General features: G+C 44.0%; 1 protein-coding gene across 12 annotated transcripts in view; it reads right to left on the bottom strand.

Annotated features, from left to right (window-relative positions):
• Positions 1-6,405, bottom strand: part of Soxn (SRY-box transcription factor soxNeuro) — a 280,350-nt gene extending 273,945 nt beyond the window's left edge. For 2 of the 12 annotated variants that reach the window (XR_013256101.1, XR_013256099.1), the window contains exons 1-2: positions 5,135-6,403; positions 4,187-4,779 (exon numbers count right to left, since the gene is read on the bottom strand). The gene's annotated coding sequence lies outside the window, so the exon portion shown is untranslated. Of the gene's footprint in view, positions 1-4,186; positions 4,780-5,113 lie in introns of all 12 variants that reach the window. The other 10 variants (XR_013256103.1, XR_013256102.1, XR_013256108.1 and 7 more) reach the window with 10 other exon arrangements.
• Between the last annotated feature and the right edge of the window lie 10,617 nt (positions 6,406-17,022).

Below are 17,022 nucleotides of genomic sequence, written 5' to 3'. Positions count from 1 at the left end.
AGAAAAACCAGATGCGGAATGTTAATAACCGATGCTCGTCATTAAGACGCGTGTGCGATTATCATATGAATGCTCGCGTTAAAAAAGAAAAGTTATCACGTCGCGCGCCGTGAATGCTGATAATATCTTCTAATGAAGTGAAAATAAGATGTACGACTAGAAAAAAAAATCGCGGGAGTCCCACACGTTTTTAGAATGTTACTCCACGAAACACGGGCGAAAAGTGCTTCGATGTGAAAATATCGGGGCACTCTCACCTCGTTGCAAAAATATTCTCGTCTTGTATGCGTGTGTGTGTGTGTGTGTGTGTGTGTGTGTGTGATAGCCCTCATCAATAAGCATCGAAATTCCCTAATGCAACGCCGTGTTCGCATAATACGCAGATTTGCCACCGAGCGCGATACAGTTTCACTCGCATTAAGGAGAAAGCGTTAGCCCATTTTCCCCGCGAGACGATTTGTTCCGAGTTCACCCTTCAAACGTACGCGATCCATTTCCGAGAGCTTCGCGACTTCTCGCACTCGACGTAAACAAGTCTTCACGATTTTCGCAAGATATAACAAAGTTGTACGAGCTGATCATTTTTACCGTATCTAATAAAACATTGTTTTTTTTTCCTTTATCAAAAGATTGTATCGCGAAAGAACCTCGACGGAACGTCAATCCTGATAAGATCGCTATCTACACCCTCGAGGCAGTGTAGCCGGCAAAAGTATGGACTATTCAAAGTTCGCCATTCGCGACTTCCGGCCGCGAGCAAGGCGAACGAGAACGTCGTTGGCTGAGATGCGGGGGAGAGGGAGGAGAGAGAGAGAGAGAGAGGGCCAGCGGAGGAGAGCGCGGAGAGTGAAGCCAAGCAGAAATGGATTCGCGATTTCGTATGAATCGCTAGTTACTGAATAAAGTCTTTTCGCCCGGGTTGGTCGGAGCCGGCAGTGGTGGCTGGCTTTACTTTATTATATGTATATTCGCTGCAGAGAGCGCGCGCAGAGGATGAAACAGGGTTTTCGCGGAGAGAGCGGTCGAAGGGCGAAGGGGCGAGGAGGGCGAGAAGGAGGAGAACGGGCAGGCGGGGGGGGGAGGGAGCGAGTATCGCAAAGAGGGAGTTGGAAATACGCGGAGGAGGAGGAGGAGGAGAAGGAGGAGGAGGAAGGAGGTGGTCGTTCGACCGTGCGGTTCTATGAAATCAAAGGCCACATTGTCACCGGAATTACCTCCATTCGGAAACGACGTATTCAGGCTACCGGGCGCACGTGGAATTAACCCTATTTGTTTGCCGCCTTCGAGTCGCGTGTAACGAAGCCACGATTTATTCCGTATATGCCCGCCCGCTTCGCTCGCCGCCGGCACCCGCCGGAGAGAAAGGGAGAGAGGGAGAGAAAGAGAAAGAGAGAGAGAGAGAGAGGGACATCGCGTACCCCGTGTGCTTCGCGCGCGCCGTCGATTCAGAACGTCGAGGAATCGATCGAGAGAAAGAGGAATAGAGAGAGAGAAAGACACACAGAGAAAAGCGCGCCGTATACGCTACACGGGGCCCGAACTCGAAGGCGCTCGGGAAAAGGAGCTCGCGCCGCGCGGCAAGAATCTGAATCGCGGCTAATGAGTCGCTGCTCGATCTGCTTGCTGAATTACATCTGCATGTGCATGCCTGATAACTACGGCGGCTATTGTGCGCGAATATCTCGAGCCGCTCCACGCTCGGCAGATTTGCCGATATAGTAATCGCCGCAACGAGCTTCGAGCCGATCGCACGAGTGTCGCCAAGGAGACTCGCCGTGTGTTCCTATTATAGACGAATAACACGAGAGATTCTAGAATACGAGATACTGGAAGCCCCCGCGCGAAGAAGAGATTCCAAGTGGCGGCGATTGCAAAAAAGGAGATTCCGAATCTCCCTTTCTGATGAAATAAAATAAAATTACACTGTGTTATTTACATATAAAATCGTGAAACGCGACGCGAAGATGAAAAAAGCTAGTAGAAGATGGTCTGAAATCGCGAGAATAAAATGTTCAACACGTGTTGGTCTTATTAATTGGCAGTCATCCGTATCGCATTGCCACATTGCTCACGGATGAGAAAATTGGAGCGTATCGTTTCGCGTCTGTCAGCTGTCAGCCGCTCGAAATTTCACGGTTGCAGATGACACCGTTTAATTGACCAACCGGTGTGCGTCATTCTTGTCGATTTCATTATTGAAATGATCGCCCTGAGTTTCGGTCTGTTACCTACACCACCCAAAATTAATTAACGGTTCCGTAACACACGTATTCCTGCTGTTCGAAAGTCTCGCAGCAACGTAACCACGATCGATTAGAATTAAGAATGACGTATTCTTTCCGCGGAGTTTACCGTATCCCGAAGCACGAGCCGGAGCAGCTATAAAAGCGTCGGTGATGACCGCGAGTTTCGCCACGTGCGCAGGTGGCTGTCGCGACATAATGACACATGAATGGATTTCTTCTCAGTTCGTTAAAGTATCGTTATCATTTGCGATCATTCAAGTCCTTTAATCTCTAGCTTATGCAAAAATTACTATAATTTTGAAAATAAAATTAAGCCCACACTACACATCACAAATATCTTTTACCCTATCTAATACCTATACATATATGGTACAATATCCTATACATAATATCTAATGTATTATTTATAAAAAATATCACTAAATACAACGTATTAATTTTACTCAACTTATACTTTTACACAAGTACGTAATTCAGAATAATTCTTATGATCCTCGTTATAATCGGTATTATCCCCGTTATAATTTATCGGAGATCACCACAAGACAACACTGAAAAAAGCATCGAGCGAAGCCACAGCTGTGTTTATCGAGTAGTTTACAAATTCCTGAGATACACGAGATCTGTCGATTCGATAGGAGCTGTGCACGCAAAAAAACCAAGTGAGCAGGCGACGACGTGGCGTCAATCCCAGTCGGTCTGTCGAGAATAGGCGGCACGTGTGCGCGGAAGAGAGAAGAGAGGATTCGCGTAAAGAATCGTGGCCGAAGGTGGGAGAACGAAGAGCGCGAAGAAAAACAAATGAACGCTGCTTGCCCGAAACAATCGAAGCCTGCGTGGAACAGGGATTGCTGGCCTTTTATGTTACCAACCCCTGGCGTACGGCGATCTCCTCCCCATTTTCAGCCCTCCGTACCCTCGACGCACCCTCTCTCTATCGTTCAGGCTTCACCCAAGGCGCCCTACCCCTCCCCCCCCCCTCCCGCGAACCCCTCGATGTATTGGTTGCTCTTAAACTGGGACTTGAAATAGGCCGGCGAGGGGCCCAATAACGCGTCATATGCATAATATTAACTCTAGACTTATCAATGGGGCGGGCGAAGGGATACTTTATGGAGGGGTACACCCATTGTTGATATTAAAGTCCTTTTAAATGAAATTCGTTTATTCTAACGCATAACGTCAGTTTTATTTAACGCGTATTCAAGTCAATTTTCATTTTTAAGTAGACTAGAGAATAAAAATTAAACGATACATATTGACTACAAAGCAATTTTTTCGTCATTCTACCCTACCTATTTAAAATTGTCCTAAAAGATTATTATATTACTTTAGAATCTTTAGATTCATTTTTCAGACGATTTACAATTTATAATTCAATAGGACTGAATTTTATTTGTAATTTAATATATGTGTATATTTTAATATATTTTATACATTTTTTATCTTCAGAGTTTTTAAATATTTTTTTTCTATTGTACCATCCTGTTGAATTATTACACAAAATATATAGATGTACAGTAAGTACTATCGCATTATTCTTGAAAAAAAAAAAACAATCATCGATCGATGTAACTACATGCAAAATTGTTATTTTTCCGAGATGCACTCAAACTCTCGATTCGTACGTCTTCGGCTGTGATAATTATTAATTATAATATTAACGTGCCTGGATAGACTAAATAAGAAATAAGTTAAAAATTATCACTACACGTGAAATGCATTTAGGAGTCACGTGTACGTGACAAAAGTCAGTTAAGCAAATCGAAAGACATATGAAAAGAATGAAAAGTTACGTTTATCTATCGCGTTGCGTTTTTTAACAGACAACTTTTGAGAAATCGCTCGTAATCAACGCGGCATCGGGCGAATTAAGAATCGAGCGCACACGGCGGCGCCCGCGTCCGAAGAGACGCCGGCAATTACAACAGGGTACTCACCTCCGTGCTCCAGCGACGAAACCAGGTCGGCACTCGGCACTCGGCACTCGGCACTCGGCGATGACGGGGGCGGCAAGGGAGAATTTCGGCGATGGCACAACCCGGCGCAACATAAATCAGATCTCCCCCCCCCCCCAATCCGAATAGGTAGGTAGGTAGGTAGAGGTGCGACAGAGATACCGACCACTCTAACGACCACTCAAAGTCAAAGCCAAACGTCATTGCAACCCGCGGCACTACATCCAGCAACGGCCTCGGGCGCGTGACGCGCTGTCACGATCGTCGCGCAAAATTCAAAACCGAAATTCCGCGCATTGTCCGCGCGTCACCGCGTCACTCACACGCGAGATTCTCTAAATCATCGGACCACGTCCCCGGACAACTCGCGGCGTGCGTGCGACGATCCGCGCGCGCGGCGCGTTCGGCGAAACGGCCGGAGGCCGCGGCCGACTCCGAATCTCCGCGGCTCCTTACCGTCCGTCTTCCACGCTCTCGCTTCCGTCGCACTCGGTAACGCGAAACGCTGCATCTCGGCCTAGCTATATAAACGTCAGCGGGGGCTCGCCTCGAATTGAAATGGAAATTCATTCAAACTACGAAAACAAAAAGCGGTACATGAATGTGCGTTAGCGACAAAATTAAGAAAAAATTAATTTTGTGATTTCAAGATAAATGTAATTCATTTATAAATTCATAAATTAACGACCGGGTCTATTATTATCAGCTGTTCTATAACCGCGATTAACCGAATCGTTCAAAAGTGCAGCTGGAAATTGTCTCAACGCGCTTTTACCGTATATTTAAAAAAATACACATGTATATACTGGATTCACATAGATCGTATTGATATTTGAATTGCGCCGCGAAATCGACAAAACCACGAAGCAACAAGAACTGCGGATCATTCGACACACACACACAACGTACGGAAATATTAAATCAATTAACCTACGATCACCCTGGGATCTGCCGCGTGACGTTTTACGTCAAATCTCATCTCGCGTGGAGTAACAACGACATCTCAATTCAACGAAATCACGAGCGCGACGAAACTACGATCGCACGAAGCGAGGAGGAAACTCGGAGCCGGGCACAAGAAACGTCAGTTGACGATCGCGTATATCGAACTGCGAGAACGGCAACGCGACACGAGCGGTGCTCTCGATCTTCGATATCGCACACTGGCGGCGGCGTCACTCTTGTCCGTGAAAAAACGAAAACGTCACTCGCAACAAGTCGGAGCCGAGCGAGGCGCGAGACCCCGCGAGCACACCCGCACACGTCGCACAGCAGCATGGGACTGAACGGTCGGACGGTTGCACGCCGCCCCACCACTGCCCGTCCCGCGCGATCCCCCCCACTCCGCCGCCCAGGCGCCGGGCGCGAGCGGCGCGTTAACGCGGCTATGTTCGCGGAATACTAACCGAAAAGCGGCGCGGCGCGCGGCGTCCCGATTTCACATACATAGAAGTTTATACGCGTATTTATGACTCGATATGTAGGTGTATGTGGGAAAGAGAACAATAAAAGCCCGTCGCTGAAAAATGTTTCATCTGACCTCGGCTCGTTCCGCGACCAAATTCGGGGGCTGGACTGTAACGACGCCGCGACGCCGCGACGTACCGCGTACGTCGAAGGCGTGAAAAAATTCCCGAATCGTCCAACACCTCGGCACTTCGACACTCGCGACCCGCGACACTTAATTTCGACACTTTCGACACACGACTCCGCGGCGCTCCCGTATTCCCGATACTTGATCCGATGCTCGCGACGATTAATCGGATCGCGGCGGATACAGACCGCGAGAAGCGCGGAGCTGCCGACCGTTGCGGGAGGGACGAGGCGACTGAAGTGGACTGAAGTATGCGGCGCGTCCTAACCGTCCTTAATGCGCGTCACCCGATGCTTCAAACCGCGGACTCCATAACGGCTACTCCGCTATTCGGCGCTTCGACACGTCCGATACTCGTTTCGATGCGCTCGACACTCTCGATTGATCACCGCGGACCCTTAATTCGACGTTCTCGAACTCGCCTCAGATTCGGCGAGCAAAAATCGCGAGAGATATACGAGGCTCGCCAACGAGCTATTTCACACCACCGACACCGACACGCGATTTCAACGCTACCGGCACTCGATTCGACGTTTCCGACACTTGATCCGACATCCGGGGCATTTCTTTTAGATTCGGCGAGTACAAATCGCGAAAAACGCGGAGCTACGCCGCGACTTGCCGCCGACCGTTACGAGAGAGACGGAGCGACTGAAGTGTGCGCCGTGCGCCGTGCGGCGGGACTTTTTAGTCTTTTTACTTGATGCGTTACCCGCGATGCTTTCGATTCAATGGCCGTTCGCTATATTTCGCTATTTCGGTATTTCGTCACATTTGATATATTCGACGCTCGATCGACACATCTCCAACACTTAATTTAGTACTCTCACGATCATTTCGGATTAGGCGAGTAAATATCGTGAGAAATACAAAACTCACTATAAAGGCCGTGGCACGTAGAAAAACTTAAGCAGTAAAAACTCAACCAGTATAAGCAAATCAGCCACGCACGGTCAAGAACTTAAGGCACGGCCCTAAGCGTTGATTTCTTACTGCTTAAGTTTTACTGCTTAAGTTTTTCTACGTGCCAAGGCCCTAACGGGTCCGTTATTCCGGATATTTGGCACTTCGACGATACTCGATTCGCATCTCCCAATACACTATTTCGCACCACCGACGCGCGACTTCACACTATCGACACTCGATTCAACGTTTCCGACACTTTTGATTCGACATTCTGGGCACTCGTCGTAGATTCGGCGAGTAGAAATCGTGAAAAATGCGGAGTTACCGCAGCTCGCCGTTGCGAGAAAGACGAAGCGACTGAAGTATGCGCCAGAACTTTCTTACTTGCGTTACCCTCGGCGTTACCCGATGCTTTGTATACATTGGATGCGGTAATGGCCGTTATAGCTATTTCGGTATTTCGTCACATTTGATATTCGACTCGATAATACTCAATTGACACTTCCAACACTTACCCTCGTACTCATTTTAGATTTGGCGAACAAAAATCGCGAGAGAGATACGAAGCTCGCCAATCGACATTCGACACTTTGCCACTACCGCGATATACTATTCATCATATTCACACCACCGACACGCTCCCAACACTCGATTCGATGTTTCCGACCCTTAATTCGACATCCTGGAGCACTCATTGTAGATTCGGCGATACAAATCGCGAGAAAAACGCAAAGCTTTCTCGCACCACGTGCGCCCAACAAACTAACTTGCGAAGCAGAGACGACTGCGAGTCGACTGAATAAGTCGAGGGCATTCCATGTGTGTAAAAAGGAATTGGAAGAATGAAGAACGGTTTTCAAATAGAAAAAAAGGTAGAGACCTTCGGTGAAATGCCTGAGATACAAAAACAATGTATGAATTCAAAATTTTCCAAAGCTTTGTTTTATATCGAAGCTCGCTTTTATTTAAGCTCGAATGCGTTTCGAGGCAAGATATTCTCTAGATTTTGTATCAACTATTAACGTTCTTTCGTGGATCTCAAAGAAAGACATTTTCAAAAGGACATTCTCCCATGATATTTCAGCCTCGTTATGCCGCTGTCAAATTCAAACCTGGTCAGTTCACAGTTATATGTACCGGGATGTATATACTCTTCTTTTCTCTTTTTTTTTCTCTTTCTCTTTTTCCTTCCTCCCTCTGTGAAACTGATACTTTTTTATTTAAGCAGCAATGCAGGAACGCTTTGCGTTCTAAATACCGTCGGGCAAACAATACGCATATTCAAAAGTTATAATTAAACTTTATTTATACATAAAATGTAAGTATAAATTGAAATTAGTTCGTGCGCGCGTACAGGGATGTAACGAAAAAAATTATCGTTAATAAATCGTGAGGAGAGCTCTTCAATAAAGGGCTACTGCAGACGATCTACTAAGAACAGTAACTTGATACTTTGGCGAGGGCACTTAATTGATTGAGGCAAATTGAACGATGAATTTATATTGCGGACCAGAGAGCACAGCCAATAATCTATTAGTACAATCACGAAATTAAAATTAAAAAAAAATATATATATGTAAAGCGTTTGACTCTCGATGTAATTTGTATTATTGAGATCTCAAAATCTCGGGTACTTGCAACTCGTGCGTTCGCGTAAAAAAGACACTACCGTGTCTCTCGATAACTTCAGAAACTCTCAAAATTCAGAACTTAATGATTACTCGCGTTAAGATAAGAATCTTATGGTTTCCGTGCACTCGGAGGAAAGGCAAGCGAAAATCAAGCGTATAAATAACGCGCACATTGTACGCACGCTTTTCGCGCCGAGCTCGCCGAGTGCATAAAGGCCGAGTCAATATAGTTGACGATATTGTGTTAGCGGGCGCGCGCTTTGTAAGGAACGCTCGGCGTCTTAATATCGCGGCCGGAAAGATTAACCACGAGACCCACCTAAGAATGGAAGGATCACGGTAGAATTCTAATTAAACGGAAAATAGCTTCATTAAGTTCGTAACAGCCCCGGGGGCGCACACTCCACGATACTAAACCTATGCCGTGTCGGGAGCGAAGGAACCAACCAAAACCCCCTTCGTCCCTCCGCTCTCCCCCCTCCCGGTCGACGTACATACGCGGGGAACGTATAACGAGAAGTCGTGTATTCCGTGGCGAGTACAAAAGGCGTCAATACAAATGAACCGAGGATATGCGCCCGGGTTAATTGGCAAATTGATTTTGCATAAATTAGCGCGTGTCGATTCGCCGATCGTATAATGAAGGAAATCGCCGGAAACAAACGGGGAATAGAAATATCAAGCCGGTCCACGGTACGTGTGTTCTCGAACGAGCGCGATAACGTTCGAGATATTAGCACTCGTTTGATTTCCTTTATCCCCTTTTGATCTCTCATTACGTAATTTCGATTACAAACCGCGTTCATTATAACACTCTAAATTCACTCTTGGATCCCTTCTTTCTCATCGTTTGATCATCCTCTCGTTCTCTCTCCTTTCCCTCGGTCGCATGGCATCACGAATCGTCTTACTCACCGGATCGTATCTTTTTATCCAGCCTATAGCCAGCACTTTACAGTTTATTATATAGCCGCCTTTACGTCACACATTGCTTTATGAGCGAAACGCTCTCGGATATCCTCCATTGACGTTGCATTTTCCGAAGGAGGCATTTCGCGGCCGCCGACAAAGAATCGCGCATCAAGTGGACAAGGGAGCGGTATGCTTTATATCATTTTATCGCTTGCGATGTCGTAAAACCGGGCTTTGGCGAAAGAAAGTCCCGTATGATATGTATACGCTCATATACTCAAGTGATATTTCAAATTAAACATAGATACAGATTTTTTGTTTAAACTTTCGAAAAAAATTTGTCTTTTAAAGAAATTTAATATACAATTTTGCGATAATTCAAAAAACACAGAATTTTCGTATCTTTCAATTATTTAAATTGGGGACTCTGTGTTTATTATATAATATTAAATTATAATGTTAAATTGAAGTCTCAGGCAAGCTTTAACAACTACGTACTGTCTCAGTAGGTAGGAGATAAAATGCGAAATCAAAGGAAACATATGACAATGGCATTTTAACGCTGAAAGCTCGATTCTTTGATCTACGCGGTCTAAATCACAACGATATGCTCGCAGTAATACATTGACATCGCACGTGAGCTCGCGTAGGCAATAAAAGGAGGTAAAAGAGGCTGGAGGGCGAGGAACTGGCCGCCGAATTGGCGATTGCAAATTGCGGGCCGCATCCGTGAAGATGGCCTCCAGAACGAAGAGGCGAGACCGGGAGAACGTAACTGGAAGAGGACGTGAAAGAGGAGGGCTGTGGAGGAAAGGCAAAGGCAGAATGCAACGAATTCGAAAAGAGCGCGGAACCCTGCGCCTGCATACGTAATGCCATCGAGCTATTGCTCGAGCTATTGTCAACCCCGGCGCCGGCCCCCTTTTGTCTACCAGAGGGGGGAGGGAGAGTTAAGCCCGCGCCCTCAGTACCGCGAGAGCCGCAGGAAAATTCTGATCGCGCCGATATCGATCTTCGGCCGATCATTTGCATGCTCATTGTTCGACGGCGCCGGCGCAACGAACAATATTCCCGTAGTCGCGAGCTGCCCAAACCGATTTCCTTCAACCCTCTTTAACGTCGGGATGAGACACGCGAATATGTCACAAGGAAAGCGTTGCACGCATGCAAGGGTAAATATAAATATAATTGAACAAGGGACGATCCAAACGCCCGTAAAACGATCTCTGCATAAGAAATGTACAATTTTTATCGTTTATCATATTAAATTTTATATAACAAGCAATATCTTTATAATTTGTTTGAAAATTGTGCTTTGTTATTTGTTCTTTTTAATATATTGAAATATTAAAATCTCAAATTTCCTTTTTAAAATAAAAATGTAGCACTATTTTTGACTGAACTTTTTGCATCTCGTACGAAAAGCGGAGCCTTCTCCGTGACGTGTCGACAAACGGGAAATAGGGAGATGAGCAATAGGATGGGAGAAAACGGCGCAGAAGTAACGAAAGGAGATGAAGAAAGAAAGAGAGAAGGAGATACATCGCTGCACATATTTTTATGTCATAGCGGTAGAGGCGATGCATTGTTGTCGCGAGACAAAAGCAAATGTGGCGGAAAAATTGCGGGGAAAAGACGAGGTGCGGGGTTTCGTGGTGTTCGGGACGAGTGTCGGAGGGTTGAAACGAGTGGAAGAGGACATGAAGATGAGCTGAAGAGAGAGAGGAAGAGAGGGACAAAATAAAATGGGTTATATAATGTAGGATCTCGCGCGATTACTTGACGATTATTTTCACCGAATGTTCCGTGAAATCCACGCGCGACAGTGTACAAGTCACTCGCGTAAACAAGATCGCATATAAATAATGGTTATCATAAATTTAAACAAATTATGAGAGGGAGAAAAATAGCGTGTCAACAAATTTTAACGAAACGCGAAGAACAAGCAATTTACAAGTAATCATGTTTCTATAAAAGTGTATTTTATGATATAAGATTTCTTTATATAATTAGATAACTTGTAATTATGAAAGCTGTCAAATTACCTATAGAGAGAAGATTGACATCCCTGAAGCCATTTAGTCGTACATTTATGCAAAATGTTGGCGAGCAAAAGCATTCGGAACAATTCCTTCCGCGCGTTTCCCGAAACTTTCGAGAGCCTGACGAAACGACTCTAACACGGTACACTGACGATTAAAAAAAGAAGCGCTCGAGAGGAGACGCAGCCACTACAATTAAGGTAGTCAGCCCGTGACTCGTTCCATTCAGGGAATTGGCTCGCACAGGCAATGAACTATCGAGCAGAATTGAGAGTCGGCAAGGAGATTTTGCAGATTATCAAGCATCAGTTGCTGGGAAGAATAAGCAACCGCCAACCGTCATTTAACTTTAACGCTCCAACTGCCCAGCTCCGTCCCCGGCTACCCCCGAGGGCTTCCGCCCGTCCATGCTAATTAAATCTGCCTACGTATATTCCCCTCTATCGGCTCTCCGCTACTTGCATCCTATACAACGCAAATTCTCGGCCGGAGCCGGCTCGACGATCCTGCAAGCACGCTATTTATGCGCGCACGATAAACTAGGTGCTCTCACTTTCACCTCGATCCACTTTTGTTCCCGTCGTATCGAGCCCGTCACTCCAACCGTTCGCAAAAATTAATCCCCCGGAACTTATTTTTTGTTTTTCGGAAACATTTTTTTTATAATGCACAACGGCGCATGTAAATAAAATTTCAAAATTAAAGAGAATTTTGTAGAAGAATTTCGTTGCAAGAAAAATATAATTGAATAAGAACTGACATAAATGTATAATATTACATACAAATACATTATCCTAATAATATGAAAAGATGGGACGGACTTTAGAATTCACACGCATGCTATTATAAGGGTAAATGCGTTATCAGTATATCATTCGGATAATTTTCATCTCGTATGTTAGACTACTTCTTTCGACGTCAGCAGTCGGAACTGTGTCTTAGCGATGGTATTCTCTTATTCATTTGATTCAGCTATACGGCTTACACTCGACGAAGCACAGAGTAAAACGCAAGAGTATGTGTTATTCGTTTCCACAATAGCGTCATTGTTGGAGCATTGTGCTTCCACCCCATTCCGTAGATTCGTCGCGAACACTTTACCTCCTACCCCTGGACCGTTCACAAATACACACGCACCGGCTTGCTTTACACGCACGAGATCCCCTTTTCACCCTTTTCTTCTTCTTCTTCTTCTTCTTCTTCTTCTCTTTCCTCTATATCTATTTCACCTGATATTTTTTTTCTTTTTCCTTTTATGTGCTAGTAAGTATCTCATGGTTTCGCTATCTTGCCCATTACCTTGCACAGGAAAGAAGCACAGAGTCTCTTACATCATCGATATCGACTACTCCCAGCGATTGCAACAATAATTATTTGCCCCATCCTTCTAAGATAAATTTCTTTTTTTTTATGAATTATAATTGTTCCTTTCTTTGTGAATATATTTATGAACTCTCTATAAAAAATTTGTCGATTCGCTCTTTTGAATTTTTAAGTTATAAGAGACGAAAAATTGTTTAATCTCCGTTTCTGTTTCAAGTTTAAAGAAATGATGATGGTCGACATATTTTCTGGCTTCTTCGCAAAAGTTGCAAATACAAACGCCTGCGTCCAGGCGAGCATAAACCCCGCGAATTACTATGGCTGTTCAGGAACGATGCCTGATTAACGACGGCGCGCGGCGCGACATTGTCCCGGGGTTGCTCGGAAAAGGGACAACGGACAGTAATGCGCTCATCTCTCAGGCACAATAGAACAATGCGTGCCATAAGTAAAACGCGTCCACTTTCACGAAATACACGCGGCCATGCGCGTGTAGGTGTACATTGTGCTATCGACTATAGCCTCGGTGCTCGCTTATGCGTATTTGCGACGAATCCTTAGATATTGTTATCCTAGGACTTTTGTGATAATCCTGTCTCAGATTCTGACGAGTCTCAAGTACAAACAGCTTGAAATAGGAAATGTACATATTTCTATCTTAACAACACATATGAAGATGTTTTAATTCTTTCTTTTAAAGTTTATTTAAGTCTTTTGTATCTTATCATCGGGTAAGATATAAAAATGTCATTTTGTTTAAATCTTTTTCACTTAGATCTTCCGAAAAAATGTACTTAGTAATAAGATAACTATAGCAATAAGTACGAGTCGTCAATAAAAGAAAGCAACGTATAAGCCACTGTCAAACAATGCTCGGAAAGAATACGAGGAAGAAAGAGATGCTATCGTGTAACAATGTGGACAATAGATAAATGGTCACAACGAGAAACAAAGAGAAGAACGAAGATTGGTGGCGAACACAATGGCAAAGAATTGGGAAATCGTAATAGTCATAAAATTTAGGCACCTAAGGTTGTTTTATCTGGATCAGATGCTTTTCTGACGTCACCTCTGTCATCCAGCTAAAATCAAGCATTAATTAATTATGTACAAGAAATAAAATTCCACCTAATAATTCTATCGAAATAATTACAAGCACTCGCGTGATACCGTCATATACAACATTTTCTTAATTAAACGAATCGCTCATATAAAAGGGAAAAACGCAGCTATCGACATTTAATAGAAGGCAAGTCGAGTCAACAGATCCGATGACCTCAAACCTCCAGGCGCTTTTAATCATCGCGCATCTGGATAACAAAACGGGTGGCGGTTAAGGTGCATCCACGGGCAAAGCGGGGCTACCACGTGAACGGGTCCGTCTACGATGAGCTTTATGATTGAGAGAGAACGGTAGGGTGGGCTAACAATGCGTATAGGAGCGAGAAGGAGAATGTCAAGTGGACATTGTTGACGGTGACAATGCCGCTGAAATTGCCGGAGGACAAAGAGGTCTTATGATGATGCTGCTGGCGAGCGAGCGAGCGAACGGGCGAATAGAGCGAGTTGCTCGTGGACAGGGCACCACTGTATTCTCCGCTTCACCCTTTGCCACCAATCCGCCGCTCCTCCTCGCCCCGCCGCGCCGTTCCTTCGCCACTTCCCATTTCCTCTCCTCCGCGACCCCCGCATTATCCGTCATTCTCGAACTCCGGTATTCCGATATCGCGTGCGGCGTCGTGCCGTTGCCCGTTGTCGCGGCATCTTCACTCGCGAATTAGTCACCATCGTCCATTAAACCCTTTAAACGAAAACCGTTTCTTCTCTAATGGAGTACTTACAATACGTATGCCGGATATACTTTTTCCGATGTTTTTATTCTAAAATGATAATGTAAATCACGTATTTTTTTTTTGATAAAATAAGGTAGTTTCAAACCTTACAAATTGTCATACTTATAAAGGAAGAAATTTTTAGGTATATGCATTATTGCGTATTATTAGAAAATTAGAGCAATCTTCAATCGCTATTGGATTGGATTTCATATTCGCCATAATGAAACAGTCCTTCATACTCGATTAGACAACTTCTTTCAATGTTATTACTCCCTCGGGAAGAACTTGACCTTTTTAACGAAGGGTAATTCGTGACCTTTGAGCGAGCGGAAGAAATTTATCGCGTTCATTAGGGTAAACTCGGGTAAGATGGCCATAGAAGAAAGATGGCCAACCTATGTTCTTTCAATCTAGCTCGCTATATGAAATATCGAATAAACATGAGTTGACCATCTTTCCTGGTATGGACAATATGACCATCTTACCCAAGTTTATCCTATACGGATCTTTATAATCATCTTGTAAATAGCATTAAATTTCTCGAGTCATTCGTTCGCTATTAATTTTAACTTTGTGCGCGAAATCTGCATGCACAAGATATGTGAACTGATAGCGTGCAACTACCATTTCTGTTGACACTATATTCTTTTACGTGCAAAGTAATTAATGTCGGTCAAGAAAATCCAATCATCAAGATGGCAAACATTTTCTCTCTTTAAATAGAAAAATATTTAAAGTATGTGAAAGTTTAAGGCCAAGTGTCCGTTTTCTCGCATATGTGTATGCATTGTATTATTACCGCGAATGCATGCTGCACGTACTCATATATGCACGTAATCGAGATGATTTTATATATGTATATATTAAATGTATATATTAAGTATATATATATATATATATATATATATATATATATATATCTTTTTGAATTTAACAACTTCCATGCTCGTTATTTGTCGTTAACCTTCTACATTATTATATATATATATGTATATTCTATATACTTTTTATTTATATATGTATATAGAGTACATGTATACATCTATATATTACATATATATCACCAACGTTCTTTGCTTTCATTCGTTCACAGAAAGAAGTAAAGAGCTTTGTCGCCGCGGCATCAAAAGCTTGAATAACGCAACGATGAAAGAAGGAAGTATCGGTACAAGAAACTGCACAGTGAATACTGAAAAGAATGTTGTCGCGAGGAGAACGGCGGCAGATGAGGGGGATGAAAGAGTTAAGAAAGAGAGCGAGCGAGCGACATTGCAAAAAAGAAGGAGCAGATAGAAAGAAAGGCAGAAAGAGAGCTAGAAGGACGGCGGGAAGGAACGGGAGAAAAAGAGGGACGCGCTCTCTGAGAAGAAAACCTTTTGAGGGAAAGTGATGAGCATTTCTGGTGGGAGATCTAATACAACTGTCCGAGATAGACATCAAAAGAAATTAAAATGTTTCATGAATTAACAGCGCGTTATTATAAGTTATACCGTTGAAAATAAATGATTATTTATCACATTGATGTTTATCAGGAAAACTTAGAAGTAGATTAATTAATTTCTATCATTTCAAAAGTAATTGTTGAACTTATTGAGAGAGCATTCGAAAATATTACGCAGTAATAATAAAAATTAATTTAATTTTAGCCAATATTTGAAACATTCATAGCAAGACTATATAACAAATTAAATTGAATTCTAGAGACGAATCGTTTCCTTTTCAAACTTCAGACTCTCGAATGCTACGTTTATGATTTATAAAATCGAAGATAACTGTTAAGGAACGTATCCACCAGATGCTGTAAGCAATAACAACGAATGTTGAATAAAGAACAAAGTAACGGAATGCGTTAGAAAGGATTGCGCAGCGACAAAAGTGTCTGCGTATGCAGATGCGTCTACGTTTCGTGTCTGATTGCCGGCGCTATCCGCCGTCTCGCGTACGCGAGAACAGAAGCATTTCAACCTGCGTCCCATTGCAGAAGAGCGGTGGACGAAACAATGTGGCTTTTGTGGGGCAAAAGAAACGGCGAAGCCCCGCCTAAAGAGAAAAGCTAAGAGCGATTGAAATACGCTCTCGTATGTCCGCCTTTCTTTCTCGGTTTTATTCCCGCCTCTTTTGAGCCCCGCTACCGCGTTCGCTACAGTTGTTTCCGCGCCTTTTATATTTCGTATTACAATAAGCGGAATATATATGTGCGCTTGTGCAATAAGAGTGCAAGAATTCATATAGAATAAAAATGCTCCATCGGAAATATCCCGTGATTGGGAAATAAAACAAAAACGCGACGTGGTCTTTAAAAGGAAAATTTTAGCGATATTTCTGTCGTCTCGAAAACACGCGTCTTCCGCGCTTAAATTCGTAGATTTACGGACGTGAACTTGAAGATCGTCACTCACCACGAACGGCCGAGGGAGCTGCGGCGAGAGGGGATTTTCGCGGAGGGGCGAGAGGCAGGGTAAGAGCGAAAGAATGAGAAAGTAACGACGGAGGCTGGGGGACGGCGGGATATGGTGGCGGTCGGCAATCGGGGGGATGGGTGTGTGTCGAAGGAGCGAGTATTGAGAGATGGTTG

This window comes from Temnothorax americanus, unplaced genomic scaffold (genome assembly GCF_048541705.1).
Source record: "Temnothorax americanus isolate GAGA-0224 unplaced genomic scaffold, ASM4854170v1 Scaffold14, whole genome shotgun sequence".
Lineage (NCBI taxonomy): Eukaryota > Metazoa > Arthropoda > Insecta > Hymenoptera > Formicidae > Temnothorax > Temnothorax americanus.
This window is presented reverse-complemented; position numbering and strand designations above follow the sequence as displayed.